We start from the raw sequence: 22283 nt of genomic DNA on the forward strand, positions 1-22283 counted from the left end.
GTGATCTGCCCGCCTCAGCCTCCCAAAGTGCTGGGATTACAGGCGTGAGCCACCATGCCCAGCCCATACATAGCTCTTAAAATATAGTGCTCACTGAAAAAAGTAAAAACCAGAGTAAGATCTACAGCATTTCTACAAGGAGAATTCTATAGCCAAATTCTACAACAGTGTAGTATAATAAGCAATTTTGTAATTAAAAATATATATACCAAAAGAATCAGTAAGTATTTCACAAAGATGCATACACAATCGAGGACATACCAAACACATTTAGAGAGTGTGACTGTGAGGTGGGGAGGAAAATAGACATGGGAATGAGGTCTGAACAGAAAGCCTTTGAACACCAATGCTATACTGTACCCAAATTATAGGAGTATGAAGTCCAAATTCAGAATAATATTTTTCATTCATGCATACATTAATTTATTCCATAAAAACTTATTGAACACCTCTTAAGTGCCAAGAACTCTGCTTAAACAGAAACTTCTTATTTCTGCTGAAGGCATTTTTTTAAGTCAGATATGTTTTAATTGGAAGTGAAAGGGAAAAATAATTTACAGTAGTATATAATATATACTAAAAAATGAGAAACTCACCGTCCTTAAAATGTTTTACAAAACTTTTTTCATCAAATAGAAATGTACCTTGAAGTTGTTTAAATGACAAAGTTAAATGAAAAATCAAAATACAAAAAGAACTGTATAAGTCCAACGTAAATTAGATAGCCACATCTCAATCCACAGATAAAATGCCTTTCCTCATGGCTTTCAGTGGTGAAACAACTACTTTTTGGAGGATAAGTTTTTTCTACTTTATTTGTCCTATGTAACGCCCTCACTCTGCACCCGACAATATTTCAACTGCTCAGGAACACTTCTCACCAGATTTCTGTTTTCTAAAAGATTTCACAAGCAGACTGCTGGCTGCCAACGTAGGTGTTGTAGTTAATATGCTCATTACGCCATGCTGCTAACAAAAACTGATTAATGCATTCAGTGTAGACTGACATGTCTATTCCATATTCCCTGGGCACTGAGAATAACATTAAAAAAAAAAAATTACCTGTTCACTCCTTTTTAGATGTCTCCTAATGAAAGGCCACAAGTTCCAAATGTTAGCTAGTATACATGATAATACTGGTAAAGGAAAATAATAGCAACCTGTAGTAGGACAACATCTGCCTATAAGGCTCCAAAATTGCAATACTTCAATATTTCAGATTTAGATTACTGAGTGTCAGCACACAATCATATCTCACTGTAACCTTGAACTCCGGGGCTCAAGCAATCACCCCCACTCAGGTGGATAACTTGAGGTCAGGAGTTCAAGACCAACCTGACCAACAAGGCGAAATCTTGTCTCTACTAAAAATACAAAAATTAGCCAGGCGTGGTGACACACACCTGTAGTCCCAGCTACTGAGGAGGCTGAGGCAGAATGGCTTGAAGCTGGCAGATGGAAGCTGCAGTGAGCCAAGATCACACTACTGCACTCCAGCCTAGGGGACAGAGTGAGACTCTGCCTCAGGAAAAAAAAAAAAAAAAAGAGAGAGATTTTCCCACCTGGGCCTCCCAATGTGCTGGGATAACAAGGTAAACTACACACTGGGCCCAATTTGGGATTTTCAGTATGAAGTAGACAATGAGGCCACTCACAGATGAGACTGATGTCTTCATCAAAGCACACTTACCTTTCACTTGAAATGCATTGCTCTAAGCTCTTCAAGTTATGTCACAAATTCCTTTTTTTTTTTTTTTTTTGAGACGGAGTCTCGCTCTGGAGTGCAGTGGCTCGATCTCGGCTCACTGCAAGCTCCGCCTCCCGGGTTCACACCATTCTCCTGCCTCAGCCTCCCGAGTAGCTGGGACTACAGGCACCCGCCACCACAACTGGCTAATTTTTTGTATTTTTAGTAGAGACGGGGTTTCACCATGTTGGCCAGGATGGTCTCGATCTCCTGACCTCGTGATCCGCCCATCTCGGCCTCCCAAAGTGCTGGGATTACAGGCGTGAGCCACTGCGCCCGGCCGTTATGTCATACATTTCTAAAATATTTATTTTAAGAGTATATTCAATTCCACAGTGATATGCTTGCTTTCTCATCTTTACTTATAAGACCCCTCCTCTAATCAGTTGACCATATTTTACTTTTTTATATGCCATGTTTTTAACCTGACCTTTGACCTCTTTTAGATACAAGCATGCAATCAGTGTATAGCCATAAGCATCCAATTGATACAGCTGATTGTATCAGAACATAAAAAAGGAGAGTGAAAGATGTAAATGTTAGCAATGACCATCTATAGGGATATTCTTGGCATTCTGATTTATAAAAACATAACATTAATACAGTCCTACATACTCTATGAATGCCTACATAAATGAGATGACCTCTGTTCATAAATGCTGATTCGCTGTCAAGGGCTAGATGTCTATGATCATAAAGCTATTAGCAATGACGGCTGAATTGAGCAGTTCATACATTTTCTTACCTGATTTTCTTTGTGGCTACCTCCAATTTTTGTCAAGTAGAATCTAATTAGCTTTAACAGGGACTTTGACCTTATTGTCCTGATAAGTTAGTATTCATAACTGCAAAAATAAGTACCATAAATTACCTGGCATTCTAGAAAGGTCTGGGCTCAAAACTGATAAATCAAGGCCGGCCATGGTGACTCACGCCTGTAATCCCAGCACTTTGGGAGGCTGAGGCCGGCAGATCACCTGAGGTCAGCAGTTTGAGACCAACCTGGCCAACATGGCAAAACTCCATCTCTACTAAAAATACAAAAAATTAGCCAGGCGTGGTGGTGCATGCCTGTAGTTCTGGCTACCCTGGGGGCTGAGACAGGAGAATCACTTGAACCCAGGAGATGAAGGTTGCAGTGAGCCGAGATCACACCACTGCACTCCAGCCTGGGCCACAGAGTGAGACTCCGTCTCAAAAAAAGCTGATAAATCAGTTAACCCCTATCTACTCTTCCTTTCATTTTCAACTACAATTTATATCTACAAAACAAATTGATCCTTAAAGACTTTATTTCAAAGTCAAAGCTCTTGCTATTTTAATGCACCCACATGGTCCATCCAAGTGAGCACATGACATATCCTACACATCTTTCCCACGTTAGAGACTGAAAGACAGAGCAGGAGGCAGGAAAGAGCAGGACACCAATGCGACAAAATGCTAAAGCCAAGCTATAAATTATCTTTTTGCCATTCTCTGCTGCATTTTGAAAAAGCTAACACAACAGCAGAGCCTATCCTTCCTTTGGAAAGATACGAGCATCATACAAAAGTATCCTTCTAACTCACTAGCAACAGTGCTGCCCTCCCATCTTTCACACAACTTGCCCAGCAAGAGAAGCACTGCTGGGTTCTAAAGACAATGACTGAAAGCTCTGTATTCTGATGATGGGAGGGAGCAGTGAAGACCAGCTTCCTGGGCTCTAAACTATGCCAGACTGCCGTGCTAATCCTCCCTAAATCCCACGACACAACGTTTCGGTGGGGGTGGGGAACAGGATAGAAAACAATCCAAAACTGAATCAAGAACAGTAGCTCTGGGTTACGGAGGTCGTAACATTCCTATTTGAATGAGGGTAGGAGATAATGGAGTGGGGCAAAGACATAGACAAAAGCCTTTAAAACATATCTTTAAAAATACAAAAGAAAAATGAATTTTATCCCTGATCCTTCTGATGTGCTAACCAACATCTGCCTCCAATCATTTGCCAGCCCTGGCTGCATAGAAGGCACAGAGTAGCAGACATTTTCACACAGTAAAGCTGGAAGAGATGCTACTAGAGTGTAAATCACTAATTAGCTCAATAAAAGACAAAGAGAGAAAATACCTGTCACAGAATGCTGTTTACAACTTGACATATAATAAAAAACCCTGAAAATTTCAGGAGAATGCCTTACTTTCCAGACTTCTATTAACATGTGAATGGAAAAGGGATAGTATTATAGTCTTTAAAAATAGCCCATGTCTCCAAAACAATAACACATGACTAGAAAGAATGCTTTCCAAACAATCTGTAATTTTTTCATCCTTATGAAAGGGGAGTGTTTTTAATTATTACAATCAGCTTTTTTTTTTTTTTTTTTTTTTTGAGATGGAGTGTCACTCTGTCGTCCAGGCTGGAATGGAGTGGCACAATCTTAGCTCACTGCAACCTCCGCCTCCCAGGTTCAAGCAAATCATGTTCCTCAACCACCCAAGTAGCTGGGATTACAGCATGCACCACCATGCCCAGCTAATTTTTGTATTTTTAGTAGAGACAGGATTTCACCATGTTGGCCAGCCTGGTCTTGAACTTCTGGCCTCAAGTGATCCAACTGCCTTGGCCTCCCAAAGTGCTGGGATAACAGGTGTGAGCCACCGTGCCTGGCCTATAATCAGCTTTAACAAGGAGTTATATTTCATAGCTTTGATAATTGCTTAAAGGGGGGGGGTAAGGAAAAGAAGCCCGCAAGTGCCGTTTTTTTGTTTGTTTGTTTTGTTTTGAGACAGAGTTTCACTCTTGTTGCCCAGGCTGGAGTACAATGGCACAATCTCGGCTCACTGCAACCTCCGCCTGCCTGGTTCAAGCAATTCTCTGGCCTCAGCCTCCCGAGTAGCTGGAATTACAGGCAACCGCCACCACGCCCGTCTAATTTTGTATTTTTAGTAGAGACGGGGTTTCTCCATGCTGGTCAGGCTGGTCTCAAACTCACAAACTCAGGTGATCCACCTGCCTGCTTCAGCCTCCCAAAGTGCTGGGATTACAGGTGTGAGCCACCGCGCCCAGCCACAAGTGCCGTATTTTGCATTTGTCAGAATACAGTTAATATTCCTTCCACTTAAACTGAGAGGATCTCCTTCAGGTCACAAGTTTATCGAATAGACAGGCCATCATTTTAATGAAGATTAAATGACGGGAAAGGAGTCAGTTAAATTTCCTTATGTGACAACAACAGAAAAGACTCCCAAAATTTAAGTTTATTTTGGGGGGAAGGTAATAAAATATTAAGATACTTCCATTCATCCCCTCATCATATGGTAAACCTATTTGTATTAATCCCAAGCAATGTTCTTTTTTTTTTTTTTTTTTTTTGAGACAGAGTCTCGCTCTGTTGACCAGGCTGGAGTGCAGTGGCTTGATCTCAGCTCACTGCAACCTCTGTCTCCCAGGTTCAAGCAATTCTCCTGCCTCAGTCTCCCGAGTAGCTGGAATTACAGGCACGGGCCACCACGTCTGGCTAATTTTTGTATTTTTAGTAAAGGTGGGGTTTTACCATGTTGGCCAGGCTGTTCTCAAACTCCTGGCCCCAAGGGATCCACCTGCCTCAGCCTCCCAAAGTGCTAGGATTACAGGTGTGAGCCACCGCACCCAGCCAACCAATATTCTTAAAGCAATACATTTTTCACTTTGATCTTTTCCAGCTCCTTGAAGCTACATGAGAGTCTTTAAAATATGTATTTCATCTAAATATTTCTTGGTTGTGGTGTTGAAAGGCCCCATGGCTCCTGTTTCTCACACAATAATCACCCATACCTCCATAGCTAGCATGTCCTGAGGATACATCCGTGCATGAGCACACCATGTCACATGCTAAGGAGGTTCTCTTTTTTTTTTTTTTTTTTTTTTTTTGTATTTTTTAGTAGAGACGGGGTTTCACCGTGTTCGCCAGGATGGTCTCGATCTCCTGACCTCGTGATCCGCCCGTCTCGGCCTCCCAAAGTGCTGGGATTACAGGCTTGAGCCACCGCGCCCGGCCTCTAAGGAGGTTCTCAACAGACGGGTACACTATGATAAGAGTTTCTCCTAATGGGAGAGACCTGAAAACCCATCATTCACAAGTAAAAGAATCTCAGAATGTACTGGAGACAAGACCATAAAAACACAAAGTCCATTCTAAACCCAATCTTGAGATTCCTTTGCTTCAAGTATTTGACTGAAATCAAATACAAACTAAACTTTCTGAAATACTCAAAACATTCTCCCCTTTTCTTCTTTAAAATTAAGGTCTTCATATGCATCTTCTTCAATCTGACTTGTTTAAAAATACTCAAGTGAGAGAAAATGATAAAGCAAATGGGGCAAAATGAAAAAAAAATTGGTAAAACTGAGTAAGGGTACACAGAATTTCTTGTATCATTTTTGCAACTTTTCCATACATTAAAAAAATTGTAATAAAATCAACAGCCACCAAAAAATAGAGTATTAACAACAGAAGTTCTCTCATAGGGCTGTTTCAAGTTTCAAACAATTCACATACTCAGTTAATGCTGGACACCTAGTAAACACTCAGTAATTGTTAATTATTTTTTTAAATGAGTGGATCAGTTGGGCACGTTGGCTCACGTCTGTAATCCTAACACTTTGGGAGATCACTTGAGGTCACGAGTTCGAGGTCAGAAGTTTGAGAGCAGCCTGGCCAACAAGGTGAAACTCCGTCTCTACTAAAAATATAAAAACTTGTCTGGGTGTGGTGGTGGGTACCTGTAATCCCATCTACTAGGGAGGCTGTGGCAGAAGAATCACTTGAACCTGGGAGGCGGAAGTTGTAGTGAGCCAAGATGGCGCCACTGCACTCCAGCCTAAGCTACAGAGCAGTACTCCATCTCAAAAAAAAATAAGACTGGATCAATTTACTTAACCAGTTAAAGTATAGGGGAGCCAGGCACAGTGGCTCACACCTGTAATACCAGCACTTCGGGAGGTTAAGGTGGGCGGATCGCTTGACCCCAGGAGTTCAAGACAAGCCTGGGCAACATGGTAAAACCTTGTCTCTACAAAAAATACAAAAATTAGCCAGGTGTGATGGCGCATATCTGTAGTCCCAAAGAGGTACAGGCTGCAGTGAGCTGACATGGCGCCACTGCATTCGCCTGGGCGAAAGAGTGAGATTCTGTCTCAAAAATAATAACAATAATAATGTATGGGGGAATTGGTATATCACTTAGGCACACATAAAGAGAAAATAGTAAAAAATTAGTGAGGGTATAAACAGGTTTTGCTTATGGATATTTGCACTGAAATCTGAAGTCAGAAAAAAATTCATTTTTCTTCAAATAACAATAATCTTTCAACTGTAAACATGTCATAGTATACAACAAGTCCAGGGCAGTTTTCTGGATGCATAATCTGCAATGCAATAAGGCATTTTTTATTGGTGTGGGGTTGTTTTGTAAATACAATTTTGGAATGGAAAAATAGAAGCATGCAAGAACCTCGATGTAATCTTTACATTATACATAATCGTTATGGTGTTTACCCCAGGTTCCCCATCTAGAAAGGAACTGATAAAAGGTTAGTAACAGGACTACAGGAATAATTTTTAAAGACTGGCAAACAAGACTTGTTAAGTGTTGAATCTGAAGAAGAGCATGGTGAGGGAGAACTTCACAACAGGCAAACCAGAGGTAAAACCAAAGCACAGACTCTGCTGGCAAAATGCAAAGGCTGGAATCCCATCCCACCACTTAGAACTCTAACTTTTGAACTAAAATAAAGCTTAAATGTATCACTGGGTTACTATTTAACAAAACATAGTATTATTTGTAGTATAAGATAATTAACTACCAAATAAATAGTTGCAGGAATGTCTGAGTATAACCTTGGACGAACCATTTAATCTCAAGGACACTCTATTTCATCACCTGTAAAATGAGAATAGTAATAGTACCTACCTCATAGGATTGCCATTGAGGAGTATACAAGTTACAATTTGCAGTGCTTACAGAAGAATTTGGCACAAAAGCATTATATGTGTGCTGGTTACTATTATTAAGTTTATGAAGAACTAAGGTCTTATAAATACAAAAGTACACAGATTTTTTTACTCAAAAATTGAGAATGGGGCAAGAGGAAACAAACAAATATATAGCATTAAGCATGTGCTGGTTAGAGAGAAGGCAGACTCTCCTGATAGATAAATTATTAAATGCTTGCAAAGATTATCTGGAGGTTACCACATTACTGCTGAAAATTTGTTTTAAAAAATAGGATAAATTTTTATCTACCTGAAATTATTTAAGTGGGATATTGACTGGAGTTGCTGGATAAACTAGAGGTCCTTTCAAGGTCTCTTCCCATCCAAAGAATCTACAATTAACCAGGAAAACATTTAATTATGTACAACCTAATAAATCTAAAAATATAAATTTAAAAGCTTTTGCTTAGCAAATAAGATTATAACCAAAATAAAGTTAAATCGGGTAGAACTGTACTTGACGAACAAATGAAAATAAAGCTTAAATTTATCATTGGAGTCCTTATTGATAAACAGCATTATCTCAATTTTTAAAAATCCATTTTCAGTTTTAGAAATAGCGACTGAGAAATAATCATTGACAATGAGGCTCTGGTTTAGCACACTAAGGCCGTTGCATACAGAAACAAAAGGCAGGACTCACTCTTTCCCTTGGCTGATCTTACAGTTTATATTTTCTTCTTTACCAATATCAAATAAGTCTATAATCGTTTATATAAAGATATTGAGCATAAAACAATTACAATTACATTATAAACATGGCAATACCATACAGAGTACATCCTACTACTAATGCCAGCCCAAACACATCTATAAAGAGAATATGCACACACATCTCACTGAAACAAGTGCCTCATATTAAAGTTACTCTTCATCTTGAAAGTCAACGTATCAAACTAATCCTTTTAAAATGTAGTGGCAAAAATAGTAATTTTTACCAAAATCCTCTGTTAAATTGCTAAATACATCTAGTCACCTTGAACACTTGCTTAATGCAATCCAGGAAACAAATCATAAACTAAATACTATGCCACTAACACAGTAGCTGAATGTAGAAAGTTTTCTAAATTATTCATATACATTAATAACCATTGTTGCTCAAATCCACAAATCAAAATATAATCTTTGTTAACTATTATGAATGTCATAAACCTAATCTTTGCTCTTTATACAAACACCAGCAAAAGAGTGTCAATCCAAAATTTATACAACTTTGAAAAAAAAAAAGTCTCTTTGTGCATCTGAGTGTACATAATGAAATAACCCAACAAGATTCTCAACAACTGTTTGCATTTTTCCCTAAGTAAATTATATACTATCCTTTGGCACCATCAAATGCAAAACAAATATTCATTCATATTCTTAGCTAAATGTAAAAGCTTCTGAATAAAATCATTAAAACAAAATTCTAAGTAAGAATAATTCAAATTTTGCCCCAAATTTCTTATCTTCCTTTTCATTTCTAAAGGTGTCTTAAAAATCAAAAGCTTCTAGAAAATTAGTATTAATCTGGCCTTCTTTATTCACAATCATAAAACACGAAAGGCAGTGGAGCTGTCCAAAGACCCAGCGTGCAATATTATCTTGTAGAGATGTTTTTCTATCAAAATTACTCATAAATTTATTTACCCTAAAAAATAAGTCTGCCACTCTAAAATCCTCCACTACTCTACAATTCTCCCTTCCTTTATTCCATTTTGTTAAATGGGTGGGTTACCAACTACAGCATGAAACGTCCCACACAAAGCTAAAGGCAGCTCAGGAACTCAAAGCCCTCAGCTCTGATTTAAATCTCTCCCCCAGTAAACTTCCTTGGTTGGTTATTTGCCTTTCTCTGAAATGACTTCTTAACATTCTCCAGCCACTGAAAACGATAAGCAGAAACCTGGTTGATTAATCATCTTCCTCTATCCCAACAACAGTGTGTTCTCCATGGAAAATGAAAATGCTGTCCATAAAACACAGCCCAGCACTTGTCAGGTACAGCACCCCTACAACACCAGAACTATCACATCACTCGAGTACGCTCTAAATAAGCACACCCTTTCCCCGCATTATCACAACACTAGTGAAATGCAGAGGTTTTCAACACCCAGAGTTTACGCTTTATCACCCATACAAGAAAAAAATCAAATCAAAATGAGTCTCATTTCTTCAAAGTGGACAGGAAACTCAAATCAAAAGCAATGAAGGGTGGAAGCGGATTCAAGGTTCCTTGAAGAGAGAAAGAGGTTTCTGGAATTTCCTACTTTTAGGGACAAAAGGATTCACAATTTCAACACACAGTTCTCTCCTCAACAAAGAATTCCTTTCCTGCACCCCCCACCTCTGCCCTTACTTTTTAGTCTTTACCCCTGTCTCTAGGTCCCCTTTCACTCACCATGGTTCCTTCTCTTCTGCACCAAAGGCTCTCTTACACTTGATCTTTCACTATAGCATTTCTGCCCTGACCCTTGCAGACCTTCTGGAGCAACTCCCCACAACACGCACATTTGATTCCCACCCCCGTGCAGTCTACCCCAGTTCTACATTCATCAGGACTCCCCGAGCTTCCCTTAGCCCCCTTCTCTTCCCTTACTCCCCATCTCATCCTTTAAATCCTGGGGCCCATCTCTTCCTGCTCCTCTCACCATTTGTTTTTAGCCTTGTCTCTTCACCTCACTGTTTTCACCTTGAATCTTGCTGAACCTCTACAATTAACGTAATTCCCCAGTTATCCTGGTCCCAGATGGCCATCACTTCTTACACCCTAACTCTAGTCTCCTTTCAGCTTTTCTGCTCCCAGAATTGTCCTACAGACACCCATCTCTTATCTGTTTCCCTTCGCCCTTCTACCACACTCTTATTCTGGACTCCACCTGGTTCCAATCCAGGTCTCATTTGCCCCCCCTCACTTTACAGAATTTACATCCATCGCCCACCCACTAACCCATTCCTTTCTCAGAATCTCGCCAGCAGTTCCCACCACACCGCTGGTCCTAGTCCTTCAGCTCATCTCGCTCCGCACTAGTTCACACCCTTGTCACGTCTGGCTCTTAATCACTCTCTCTTTCCTACTCCCAACTATTACCCCAGCTCTGCCCCTCCTTGTCTTCCACTTCCAACACTTACCCTGGTACCCCTCACCCCAACACCACCCCCTACGAAGCTTTCCCCTTCAAACCCCTGCTCTTACACCTAGCCCCACGATCCCTTTTCCCAGCCCTAACCTCATTCCCTGCCCGGCTTCCTTAACGCCCACCACCCTGGCTTTTGCCTCCTTCCTACCTCCTTGGCTGGCTTTTTCTCACTCCTCCTCTCCCTGGCTTCTAACCCTTTCTCCCCTTAATCCTCCTCATCTCATTCTCAACCCGGTTCCCCCCATCGCCCCCAAGCCTTCCTTTCCCTCTCCCTTCAAGGCTTTTGCCCCAACCCAGCCGTCGCCCACCCCGCCAAAATAAGACGCCGGAGCGCCCCGACTCCCGGCTCTCGCTTCCCGCCGCCCCCGCCCTGGGCGCCCCCAGCCCGCCGGCGCCGCGGTCCCGCCCCCTACCGCAGCTCCTCCCGCCCGCAAGGCGCGCGCTGCCTTTGTCGCCCCTCACCCGGTGTGTGAGGATTTTGCTTCTTTAAAGGGGAGGGCTAGTGAGCCGGAGACTCCTATCCCCGCCTCCGAGTCTTAGAATGGGCTCCCAGGCCGTCGCGGCCTCCTCAGCCCCCGTCCCCCCTACCCCCTGGAGCTACCCACTTTGCCGCCTCCCCACCGCCTCCGTTCCCTCCCCCGGCCCCCTCTATTTACCGCCATCATCAGCACGCGCGAGCTGTCACCAGGGCGCGAGACAACCGAACGCGGCCCCGCCCCCTGCCCGCCTATTGGCCCGCCCGCTGGAGCCCCGCCCCTGGGGCCCTGCATTGCGCCAACGGCGCAGCGCTGGGCCGCGACCCCGGCACCGGCACCCTTTCCGAGGGTTCGCGCCGCAGGCGCAAAGTTTAGGGTCAGCCACAAACGCGCGGCCGCTTTGAGCTTGGCGTAAGGGGCGGCGGCGTAGGGGGGCGTTGTGAATGGCTGGTCGAAGTTTGGTTGAAGCACAGGAGGGTAAATAAGAAGGTTTCCAGACAAAGAGACTCTTAAAGGTACAGACTGTTATGTCTGTCCCTCCTACTTAAAGGGCCAGAGACGCTCCCGAGCCCATCTCCGCCCCCTTCTTCCCGGGGAACTGTAAATGTATTTTACATGAGTTTCCCATACTTTTTTGGGTTCACCTTTAACACCTCTCCCCACTGCGAAGGACAAAGGCTTTCTCACTATTCCGTCCATATGTTTTGTTTTGTTCTGTTAAAAGACGTTATTTCTGTGTTGTTCCTAAAGCAGCAGCCCGCAAACCGTGGGGTTTCCGGAGGCAGCAGCAAAAGTTACTATTGGCTCCCAGGCGGGCGAGCACGTGTCTGGCTTTTGCCACTGATGACCCAAGAGAGATTCAGCTGTTTTATGGAAATTCCCAAGTTAGAGGATCGCTGCCGGAACTGATGAAGTTCAGCAGATTACAGAGCTTGGGAAGTAAACCAGACTGAGTTGGTACTGGTCCTAAGGACTTCTTTCTGGAGGGATGGGGATGGACACCGTTGGGAAACAGAACAGCACCTAAGCTACAAAAGGCTTGGTTCCTAAGCAGTCTCCTAGGTGCGCTGTCTTGAAACTACTTGCGGGGTTGTGGGGGAGGATGGGAGTCTCCCAAAATAAGATCAACAATTTCAACATCCAACACATAGCTAAGGCAGATAAAAGCTTACATTTAAATATAAGGACAAGTAAAATAAACACACATTAGCTACAGTGGTGGCTCAAGTTACACACCTGTAAATAGGAGAACTAGGTAAGCACAAAACCCACACACAATAGGAAGGGGGAAACTACAATGCCTGGACCAGGCGCTGTAAAGGCAATTTATTAATAACTTGCACTTTTAAAAGAGGTTTGATAGAAGGAGAGGAAGTGGAGTGTTTCCTGAGGTTCAAGACCTCAGAGTTAGCTTCAGAATTTAGCTCTCTCTCGTCCATCAGTTAACACAATTCTTTTTAAGGAATTCTTACATTATAACTCTAATTATCTTATTCCCTTACTCAGCAATCCCCAAGAAAAATCTTGGAGAAGAAAGATTGTTACTTATTCAATGTTAGTTCCATAACAAGGTGCTTTTGCTGAGTGAAGAATTTGGGAGCCACTTAAAACTTCTAATGGAAGGGATGCTCCCAGAATAGCAATACAGGAGGAAAAGTTTCTCAGTGCTGTAAGCATGTATTAGATCAGTGTTCTCAAAAGTGTGGCCCGGAGGCTGGGTGTGGTGGCTCACGCCTGTAATCCCAGCACTTTGGGAGGCTGAGGCAGGTGGATCACGAGGTCAGGAGATCAAGACCAGCCTGACCAACATGGTGAAACTCGGTCTGACTAGATGTGGTGGTGCATACCTGTAATCCCAGCTACTCAGGAGGCTGAGACAGGATCTCTTGAACCAGGGAGTTGGAGGTTGCAGTGAGCTGAGATCGCGCCAGAGCACTCCAGCCTGGCAACGGAGTGAGGCTCCATCTCAAAATAATAAATAAATTTTTTTTAAAAGTGTGGCCTGGAAAGCCCTAGGGATCTCTGAGACCCTTTGGGCTGGGGGGATAGTGGAGTGCCTGAGGTCAAAATGATTTTCCTAATAATACTAAGACATTATCTGCATTGTCACTGTGATGACATTTGCACAATGATACAAAAGTAGCAATGGGTAAAACTACTGCCTTAGCACAAATCAAGGCAACTGCACCAAGCTGTACTAGAGGTCAAGGTATTCTTCACAGCCACAGTAAAAAAAAAAAAACAAAAAAAAAACACCTGTTTCAGGCCAGGTGGGTGCAGTGGCTCACACCTGTAATCCCAGCACTTTGGGAGGCCGAGGCAGGCGGATCACTTGAGGTCAGGAATTCGAGACCAGCCTGGTCAACATAGTGAAACCCCCGTCTCTACTAAAAATACAGAAATTAGCTGGGCATGGTGGCACGTGCCTGTAATCCCAGTTACTCAGGAGGCTGGGGCAGGAGAATCACTTGAACCTAGGAGGCAGCGGTTTCAGTGAGCTGAGATCGCACCACTGCACTGCAGCCTGGGCAACAGAGTGAGACTCTGTCTCAAATAAAAAAAACAGCCGGACGCGGTGGCTCAAGCCTGTAATCCCAGCACTTTGGGAGGCCGAGACGGGCGGATCACGAGGTCAGGAGATCGAGACCATCCTGGCTAACACGGTGAAACCTCGTCTCTACTAAAAAATACAAAAAACTAGCTGGGCGTGGTGGCGGGCACCTGTAGTCCCAGCTACTTGGGAGGCTGAGGCAGGAGAATGGCGTGAACCCGGGAGGCGGAGCTTGCAGTGAGCTGAGATCCGGCCACTGCACTCCAGCCTGGGCGACAGAGCGAGACTCCGTCTCCAAAAAAAAAAAAAAAAAAACCAAACACCAAAAACACCTGTTTCATTTAAGAGGTCTTCGATGAAGACAATAAAAATTACTTTAAGTACACATGTTTATGTGATTAAATGTATGTATGTATGCATCAAGCACTTTTAAGTACATCTGTCTTGAGGAAAAGCACTTTTGTAATTTGAGTTTGGAGCTGAGTTAATAGCTTTCTTCATGGAACACCATTTTTATTTGAAAGAACAGCTAACAGACTGTAGTTGTTCACTGGATATTTGGCAGACATGTTCTTTTCTTTTTTTTTTTTTTTTTTCCGAGACGGAGTTTTACTCTTGTTGCCCAGGCTGGAGTGCAATGGTGCAATCTCGGCTCACCGCAACCTCTGCCTCCCAGGTTCAAGTGATTCTCCTGCCTCAGCCTCCCTAGTAGCTAGGATTACAGGCATCTGCCACCATACCCGGCTAATTTTTGTATTTTTAGTAGAGACGGGATTTCTCCATGTTGGTCAGGCTGGTCTCAAACTCCCAACCTCAGGTGATCCGCTTGCCTCGGCCTCCCAAAGTGCTGGGATTACATGCATGAGCCACCGTGCCCAGCCGACATGTTCTTAAAAATAAAGTTGAGTCTGATAGCATTGTCCGCTATAATAAAACTCAACCGTTTATTTTTATTTTTGGAGACGGAGTCTCACTCTGTTGCCCAGGCTGGAGAGAAGTGGTGTGATGTCAGCTCACTGCAACCTCTGCTTCCCAGGTTCAAGCGATTCTCCTGCCTCAGCCTTCTGAGTAGCTGGGACCACAGGCGCACACCACCAAGCCCAGCTAATTTCTTGTATTTTAGTAGAGACAGGGTTTCACCATGTTGCCCAGGCTGGTCTTGAACTCCTGAGCTCAGGCAATCTGCCCGCCTCAGCTTCCCAAAATGCTGGGATTAGAGGCGTGAGCCCCCACACCCAGCCTAATAAAACTCAAGCATTTAAGTCAAACAGAATTTCTGACAACTGACTTGTATCTCCCAATATAAGCTTGATAGCTTCCCATGACTTTTTCTAATAAATAAGACTGGTAGTGGGTGGGGCACAGTGGCTCACGCCTGTAATCCCAACACTTTGGGAGGTCAAGGTGGGCAAATCATTTGAGGCCAGGAGTTCGAGACCAGTCTGGCCAGCTTGGCAAAACCCCATTTCCACTAAAAATGCAAAAATTAGATGGGCATGGTGGTGCATTCCTGTAATCCCAGCTACTCAGGGGGCTGAGGCACAAGAATTGCTTGAACCAGGGAGGCAAAGGTTGCAGTGAGCCAAGATCATGCCACTGCCCTCCAGCCTGGGCAACAGAGCAAGACTCTGTCTCAAAAAACTGAAATAAGGCCAGGCACGGTGGCTCACGCCTGTAATCCTGGCACTTTGGGAGGCCGAGGTGAGGGAATTGCCTGAGCTCAGGAGTTCTAGACCAGCCTGGGAAACAAGGTGAAACCCCATCTCTACTAAAAATACAGAAAGGTAGCTGGGCATGGCAGCGTGTGCCTGTAGTCCCAGCTACTCCGGAGGCTGAGGCAGGAGAATTACTTGAACCTGGGAGGCGGAGGTTGGAGTGAGCCGAGATCGCACAACTGCACCCCAGCCAGGGCAACAGAGTGGGACTAAGTCTCCAAAAAAAAAAAAAAAAAAACTAAAATAAAACATTAAAATTAAACAACAAGGACTGGTAGTGATATTAATAAATATGATTTTTTGATATTGTATAATGTGTCAACATTTAGGAGATGTGCAGTGTTTTCCAAATGACCAATGCATGACACTACAAAATCACACATTCGTAAAAGATCCATTCAAAGTGCAAAATAAAGCCAGGCGCAGTGGCTCACGCCTGTAATCTCAGCACTTTGAGAGGCTGAGGCAGGTGGATCACTTGAGCCCAGGAGTTCGAGACTAGCCTGGGCAATATAGCGAGACTCCATCTCTAAAAAGAAAAAAAAAGTGCAAAATAAACCAATAAACATTAATAGAATATAAAAAGTTCACTAATATACTTTGAGGTTCCACACTGCAACTAGCCTTTAGCAGAGTTTTGACAGCATCAAAGAATATCCACAATTATCTGAAAAAGTTATGAATATACTTCTCCCTTTTTCCAAATATGCATCTGTGGGAGGTTGAATTTTCTTCATATTCTTCAACCAAAACAACATTGAAACAGATTGAATGCAAAAGCAGATATGAGTATTTCAGTCTTCTATTATGCCAGACATTCAAGAGATTTATGAAAATTAAAAACAATGCTACTCTTCTCAAGAAATTTTATTTGGAAAAATAATTACTTTTCCTTAAAAATATTTTATCAGCTAGGCATAGTGGCTCACGCCTGTAATCCCAACACTTTGGGAAGCCAAGGTGGAAAGATCACTTGAGCTTAGGAAGTTTGAGACCAAGCCTGGACAACATAGTCATCTCTACTAAAAATAAATTAGCCAGATATGGTGGCGGGCACAGGTAGTTCCAGCTACTCAGGAGGATGAGGTGGGAGGATTGCTTGAGCTTGGGAGATGGAGGCTGTAGTGAGCTATGATCATGCCACTGCATTCCAGCCTGGGCAACAGAGCAAGACCCCATCTCAATAAATAAATAATTAATTAAATACATAAATAAATATTTTGCTCGCACCTGTAATCCCTGCACTTTGGGAGGCTATGGTGGGTGGATCACCTGAGGTCAGGAGTTTGAGACCAGCCTGGCCAACAAGGCGAAACCCCATCTCTACTAAAAATACAAAAATTAGCCAGGCATGGTGGTAGGCGCCTGTAATCCAAGCTACTCGGGAGGCTGAGGCACGAGAATTGCTTGAACCTGGGAGCCGGAGGTTGCAGTGAGCTGAGATCATACCACTACACTCCAGCCTAGGCCATAGAGTGAGACTGTCTCAAAAAAAAATTATTTATGTTAACGTGATGGGCTTATTGTTACCCTTAAGCAAATTAATAAATATTTAGGCCAGGCATGGTGGCTCACACCTATAATCCCAACACTTTGGGAGGCCGAGGATCACTTGAGCCCAGGAGTTCGAGACCAGCCTGGGAAACATAGTGCGACTCTGTCTTAAAAAATAAAAAAATTAGAAAAAATAAGAAAATTAAGACCTGAGAGCAGAGATGGCATCTTCTTGCCTACAAAACACTCTTCATATGTATTCTCCTTTGAGCCTCTCAACAACTCTATGAAATATGGAAAGCAGGCATCATTATTCACACTGTACAGATGAGACTCAGAGACAACAGCTTGATTGAAGTTACATGTCAAGTTAGGGCCAGTGCTATGGCAAGCACTCAACCATCTGTCTCTTAAAGACGCATTCTCTTCCCTCGAGCAGGCCACCCCAGAACACCCTTCGCGTTCACAGCCTTGCCTTTCCTACTTAAGACTTCACATTCACAGCCTTGCCTTTCCTACATGACAAAAGGCTTCTACTCTTGAATTCTGGCTTCAGGACAATCTAGGCTATATAAATGTGGTCCCTAAAATCTCTTTTTAAAAGTCTCCAAAGAAAATTCAGTCAAATTCATATTAATCTTAAAAATTAGTCTGTGCTATCTGATGGGGCAGTGGTATGTTGGGAAATGAAACAGAGAATGCAAGAGAATTAGGAAACTTTGCCCTAATCATTTCAATAATTTTTCAACTTGCTAATTTCATCACAGAGGCAAGGAACTATTTCTCTGCCTCATTAATCACGTTTTTCTAAGAAATGAAAAAGTATATGCATTATGCCAAATTCCATTACAACAGAATACTTGTCAGACCCCATGGAGTGTCATAACAGAAGAGTAACTCTGAAGCCACAGAAGTAGCTATCAAGATTGCTTCTTATGTATTTACTCCTGCCTATTTTCAAAAGAAAAAGGGGAAACATAGGAAGATAGCACAAACTCAGTCCATCTTCCCAGAAACTGTCTGAAAGGTCCAAAGGACTGGCTATAAAATGAAGAAGGAAAATCCTCTGGCTTGACACCCAGATGTAAGGTCCAGAAGGCAGGGAAAGATCCTGCTCACAAAAGCTGGCTGGACCAGCCTCAAACTTGCTTAACTTTGTCCTCATACTGTTTCCATTGCAGGATTTGTTCTCCCTTTAGAGACTCTTTTCTGGATCACAGATTTTATTTTTATTTTTATTTTTTTTTTTGAGACAGAGTCTCACTCTGTCACCCAGGCTGGAGTACAATGGCGAGATCTCGTCTCACTGCAACCTCCACCTCCCAGGTTCAAGGGATTCATTCTTCTGTCACAGCCTCCCAAGTAGCTGGGATTACAGGCGTGCACCACCACATCCAGATAATTTTGTATTTTTAGTAGAGATGGGGTTTCACCATGCTAGTCAAGCTAGTTTTGAACTCCTGACCTCAGGTGATCTGCCCACCTCAGCTTCCCAAAGTGCTGGTATTACAGGTGTGAGCGACCACGCCCCACCGAGATGTGAGTATTGAATGATTGAGGGATCATCATTCAATTATTGACTCTAAATCAAGCTGGGTGATTTAAAGAGTTATTCTAACCAAAAAGACTGATTTGGGAATGCTCTACGCAATCATAGTGACTCATCTTGGAGAGCTCCCACCCCCAAGAAGTGAGTACTCACAAGTCAAAGACACCAAATTCTCAGGGGAGGCCCAAACTTGTAATGCAATTGATTTCAGCCATTCCACATGAGATAGTAATTGGGGTCTGTGGCTTAAGAAACCCACGCAGTAACAGAAATGGAGAGGGAGGGTGTGGCAAGAGAAAGGCAATGTTGGGAGTTAAAGGTATGGGGCTGGAGACGACAAGGCCATACATCAGTCCTGCCTGTCAATTTTTGACACCTGGAGCACATGCTTAGGTGGGGAACTTCTAACCACACCCCTTACCTTCCAGTATTTGAAGAGAAAAATTTCAATAACTGCCTTAACCTGAAGCCTCAGAACACACTGGGTTGGGGCAGATCTGGTGGAGGCAAGGAGTGGGTCAGTCCCTAGGTGTTTTCTTCAGTGAAGAAGCGACACCAACTCATGGTGGGGGAAATGTGACTACTTGGTCCTTAATATCTGAGGAAAGCCAGCAGGAGGCAGTGTGGGAGCAGGGTACAGAGAATCCAGCATGGAAGAAAGACAACAGGAAAGCACAGCCAGGGCAGGAACCATCAATGGATGTAGGAAATAGACTAGACGCAAAGTAGTTTACAGTGGTTCCCAAGATCCAGTATTTGCCTTCCCCTTCCACAGGTTTTGAGGTTGGCATGTATCCCCTGTACTGTAACTTAATAGATCATTTGAAAAGACTCTTCCAGGCTGGGCAACAGGATGAGACCTCCATCTCTACTGATAAAATAAATAAACAAACACTTAAAAACACCCCCATCTTAAGGAATAAAGTGCTAGTTATACTTTTCTCTTAATACAAATTAGAATAAGACAGAAGTACTAGTATTAAAATGTTTCCACATTCCACCTAAAATCATCCGGCACCTCAGGGAGGTCCAGCTGCTGTACTTTGGCACATGCTGGTAGCCAGGAGTCCTGAGCCTGAAGTTTGGTCTGACTCCACCCTCATCTCTCTGCATGACTTCTCTGGGAGCTACAGCCTCTCCATTTTACACTGAGAGAGAACTAAATGAACTCTAAAGCTGCCCTGACAGCTGACGGTCAAGGTTAGCATATTTCTGTGTGGCTCTGGCAAAAGTACCCCAAGATGACATTGGCAAGGCCCTAGCAGTTTCCCGGTTTCTGTTCTTTTGGGGTAGCTACAGATGGGAAAAAGGCTAAAGCATCTGGAAACAGAGGAAGGAGGGGTAGGAAGATAGTCTAGAGTGGCAAGAACATGAGATGTGAACCAAAAAAATATGGCATCTCCATTTACTGGCTGAGTGTAAGATTTATCTATAAAATGGGAATAATCACGTCCTTGTCCCCTTAATTTATATAAATAGCCCTCAAATTTCACTTTCAAAAATTATACACAAACATTTATATCCTAAAGTATTCCTAAAAGCCCCACTCAGAAATGCACATAAGAGCTGGATAACATATGGGTCCTTCCCACAATTCATCAGTTTAGTTTTGGCAGCGTTGCTAGTGGAGCCATATTTCTTAAATTATTTAAGAAATGTAGGCCGGGCAGGGTGGCTTATGCCTGTAATCCCAGCACTTTGGGAGGCTGAGGTGGGTGGATGACAAGGTCAAGAGATCGAGACCATCCTGGCCAACATGGTGAAACCCCATTTCTAAACATACAAAAATTAGGCCAGGCGTGGTGGCTCACGCCTGTAATCCCAGCACTTTGCAAGGCCAATGAGGGCAGATCACAAGTTCAGGAAATCGAGACCATCCTGGCTAACACAGTGAAACCCCGTCTCTACTAAAAATACAAAAAATTAGTTGGGCGTGGTGGCGGGCACCTGTAGTCCCAGCTACTCGGGAGGCTGAGGCAGGAGAATGGCGTGAACCCAGGAGGTAGAGCTTGCAGTGAGCCGAGATCGCACCACTACACTCCAGCCTGGGCGACAGAGCAAGACTCTGTCTCAAAAAATAAAAAATAAATACATAAAATAAAAATACAAAAATGCCAGGCACGGCGGCTCACACCTATAATCCCAGCACTTTGAGAGGCTGAGGCGGGCAGATCACGACCAAGAAACCCCGTCTCTACAAAAAATACAAAAAAAATTAGCTGGGCGTGATGGCACGCACCTGTAGTCCCAGCTATTTGGGAGGCTGAGGCAGGAGTATGGCGTGAACCCGGGAGGCGGACCTTGCAGTGGGCCGAGATCACGCCACTGCACTCCAGCCTGGGCAACAGCGCAAGACTCTGTCTCGAAAAAAAGAAGAAAAAAAGAAGCTGGAAAAACACAAAAATTAGCTGGATGTGATGGTGTGTGCCTGTAGTCCTGGCTACTCGGGAGGCTAAAGGAAGAGAATCGCTTGGACCTGGGAGGAGGAGGCTTCAGTGAGCTGAGATCAAGGCACTGCACTCCAGCCTGGCAATAGAACAAGGCTCTGTCTCAAAAAAAAAAAAAAAAAGAAAATATATTGCATTACCTGCCTCTTTTAGTGACACATTTCCTTTAATTGACACAAAGGAAAAAAGTACCCAAGTGGTAGTTCTTAAATCTGGTGTTCTCTAGGCTTAAAGCTCGTCGAATGTATGCTTAAATGTGAAGGAAAAGAACAAAAGTGAAAAACGCTGGAAATGTATGAGCCAAGACTGTGCCTAAAAGGCAAAGTGGGCTGGGTACAGTGGCTCACACCTGTAATCCCAACACTTTGGCAGGCTGAGGCGGGTGGATTACCTGAGGTCAGGAGTTGGAGACCACCCTGGTCAACATAATGAAACTCCATCTCTACTAAAAATACAAAAAATGAGCTGGGTGTGGTGGCGGGCGCCTCTAATCCCAGCTATTCGGGAGGTTGAAGCATGAGAATCGCTTGAATCCGGGAGGCGGAAGTTGCAGTCCAAGATTGTGCCGCTGTGCTCCAGCCTGGGCAACAAGTGTGAAACTCCATAACAAAAAATAAGGGTCGGGCATGGTGGCTCACGCTTGTAATCCCAGCACTTTGGGAGGCTGAAGCAGGTGGATCACCTGAGGTCAGGAGTTCGAGACCAGCCTGACCAACATGGAGAAAGCCCATCTCTACTAAAAATATAAAATTAGCTGGGCACGGTGGCGCACGCCTGTAATCCCAGCTACTCGGGAGGCTGAGGCAGGAGATTCGCTTGAACCCGGGAGGCAGAGGTTGTAGTGAGCCAAGATCGTGCCATTGCACTCCAGCCTGAGCAATAAGAGCAAAACTCCATCTCAAAATAAATAAATAAATAATACTAATAAAACAAAATAAAGGCAAAGTTTTTATACTTTTTTTCTTTAGCTTTTAGGGAACAGAGTCCCTCCTTATAATGCAAAAGTCTAGAGAGTCTGTATTTACCACAATCAACTTCTGGAGATTTTCAGGAAATGCATTGTGTTCAAAATGTTGCCTATGCATTGTTTCATTCCATAAAAGCTGCAGCCTACAGAAAAATACAAATAAATAAACCTGGGTGAGAGCAAATGTAAATCAGGAGGCCAAAA

The 22283-nt window shown here is 43.4% G+C and overlaps 1 protein-coding gene across 5 annotated transcripts in view; it reads right to left on the reverse strand.

Moving 5' to 3' along the window:
* The window catches only part of USP49 (ubiquitin specific peptidase 49), a 109413-nt gene extending 97796 nt beyond the window's left edge, over positions 1 to 11617 (reverse strand). For 3 of the 5 annotated variants that reach the window (XM_038006076.2, XM_038006081.2, XM_073005961.1), the window contains exons 1-2: positions 10142 to 11171; positions 8012 to 8093 (exon numbers count right to left, since the gene is read on the reverse strand). The gene's annotated coding sequence lies outside the window, so the exon portion shown is untranslated. Of the gene's footprint in view, positions 1 to 8011; positions 8094 to 10141; positions 11172 to 11536 lie in introns of those variants that run through there. The other 2 variants (XM_038006078.2, XM_007972594.3) reach the window with 2 other exon arrangements.
* Between the last annotated feature and the right edge of the window lie 10666 nt (positions 11618 to 22283).

This window comes from Chlorocebus sabaeus, chromosome 17, assembly GCF_047675955.1.
Source record: "Chlorocebus sabaeus isolate Y175 chromosome 17, mChlSab1.0.hap1, whole genome shotgun sequence".
Classification (NCBI taxonomy): domain Eukaryota; kingdom Metazoa; phylum Chordata; class Mammalia; order Primates; family Cercopithecidae; genus Chlorocebus; species Chlorocebus sabaeus.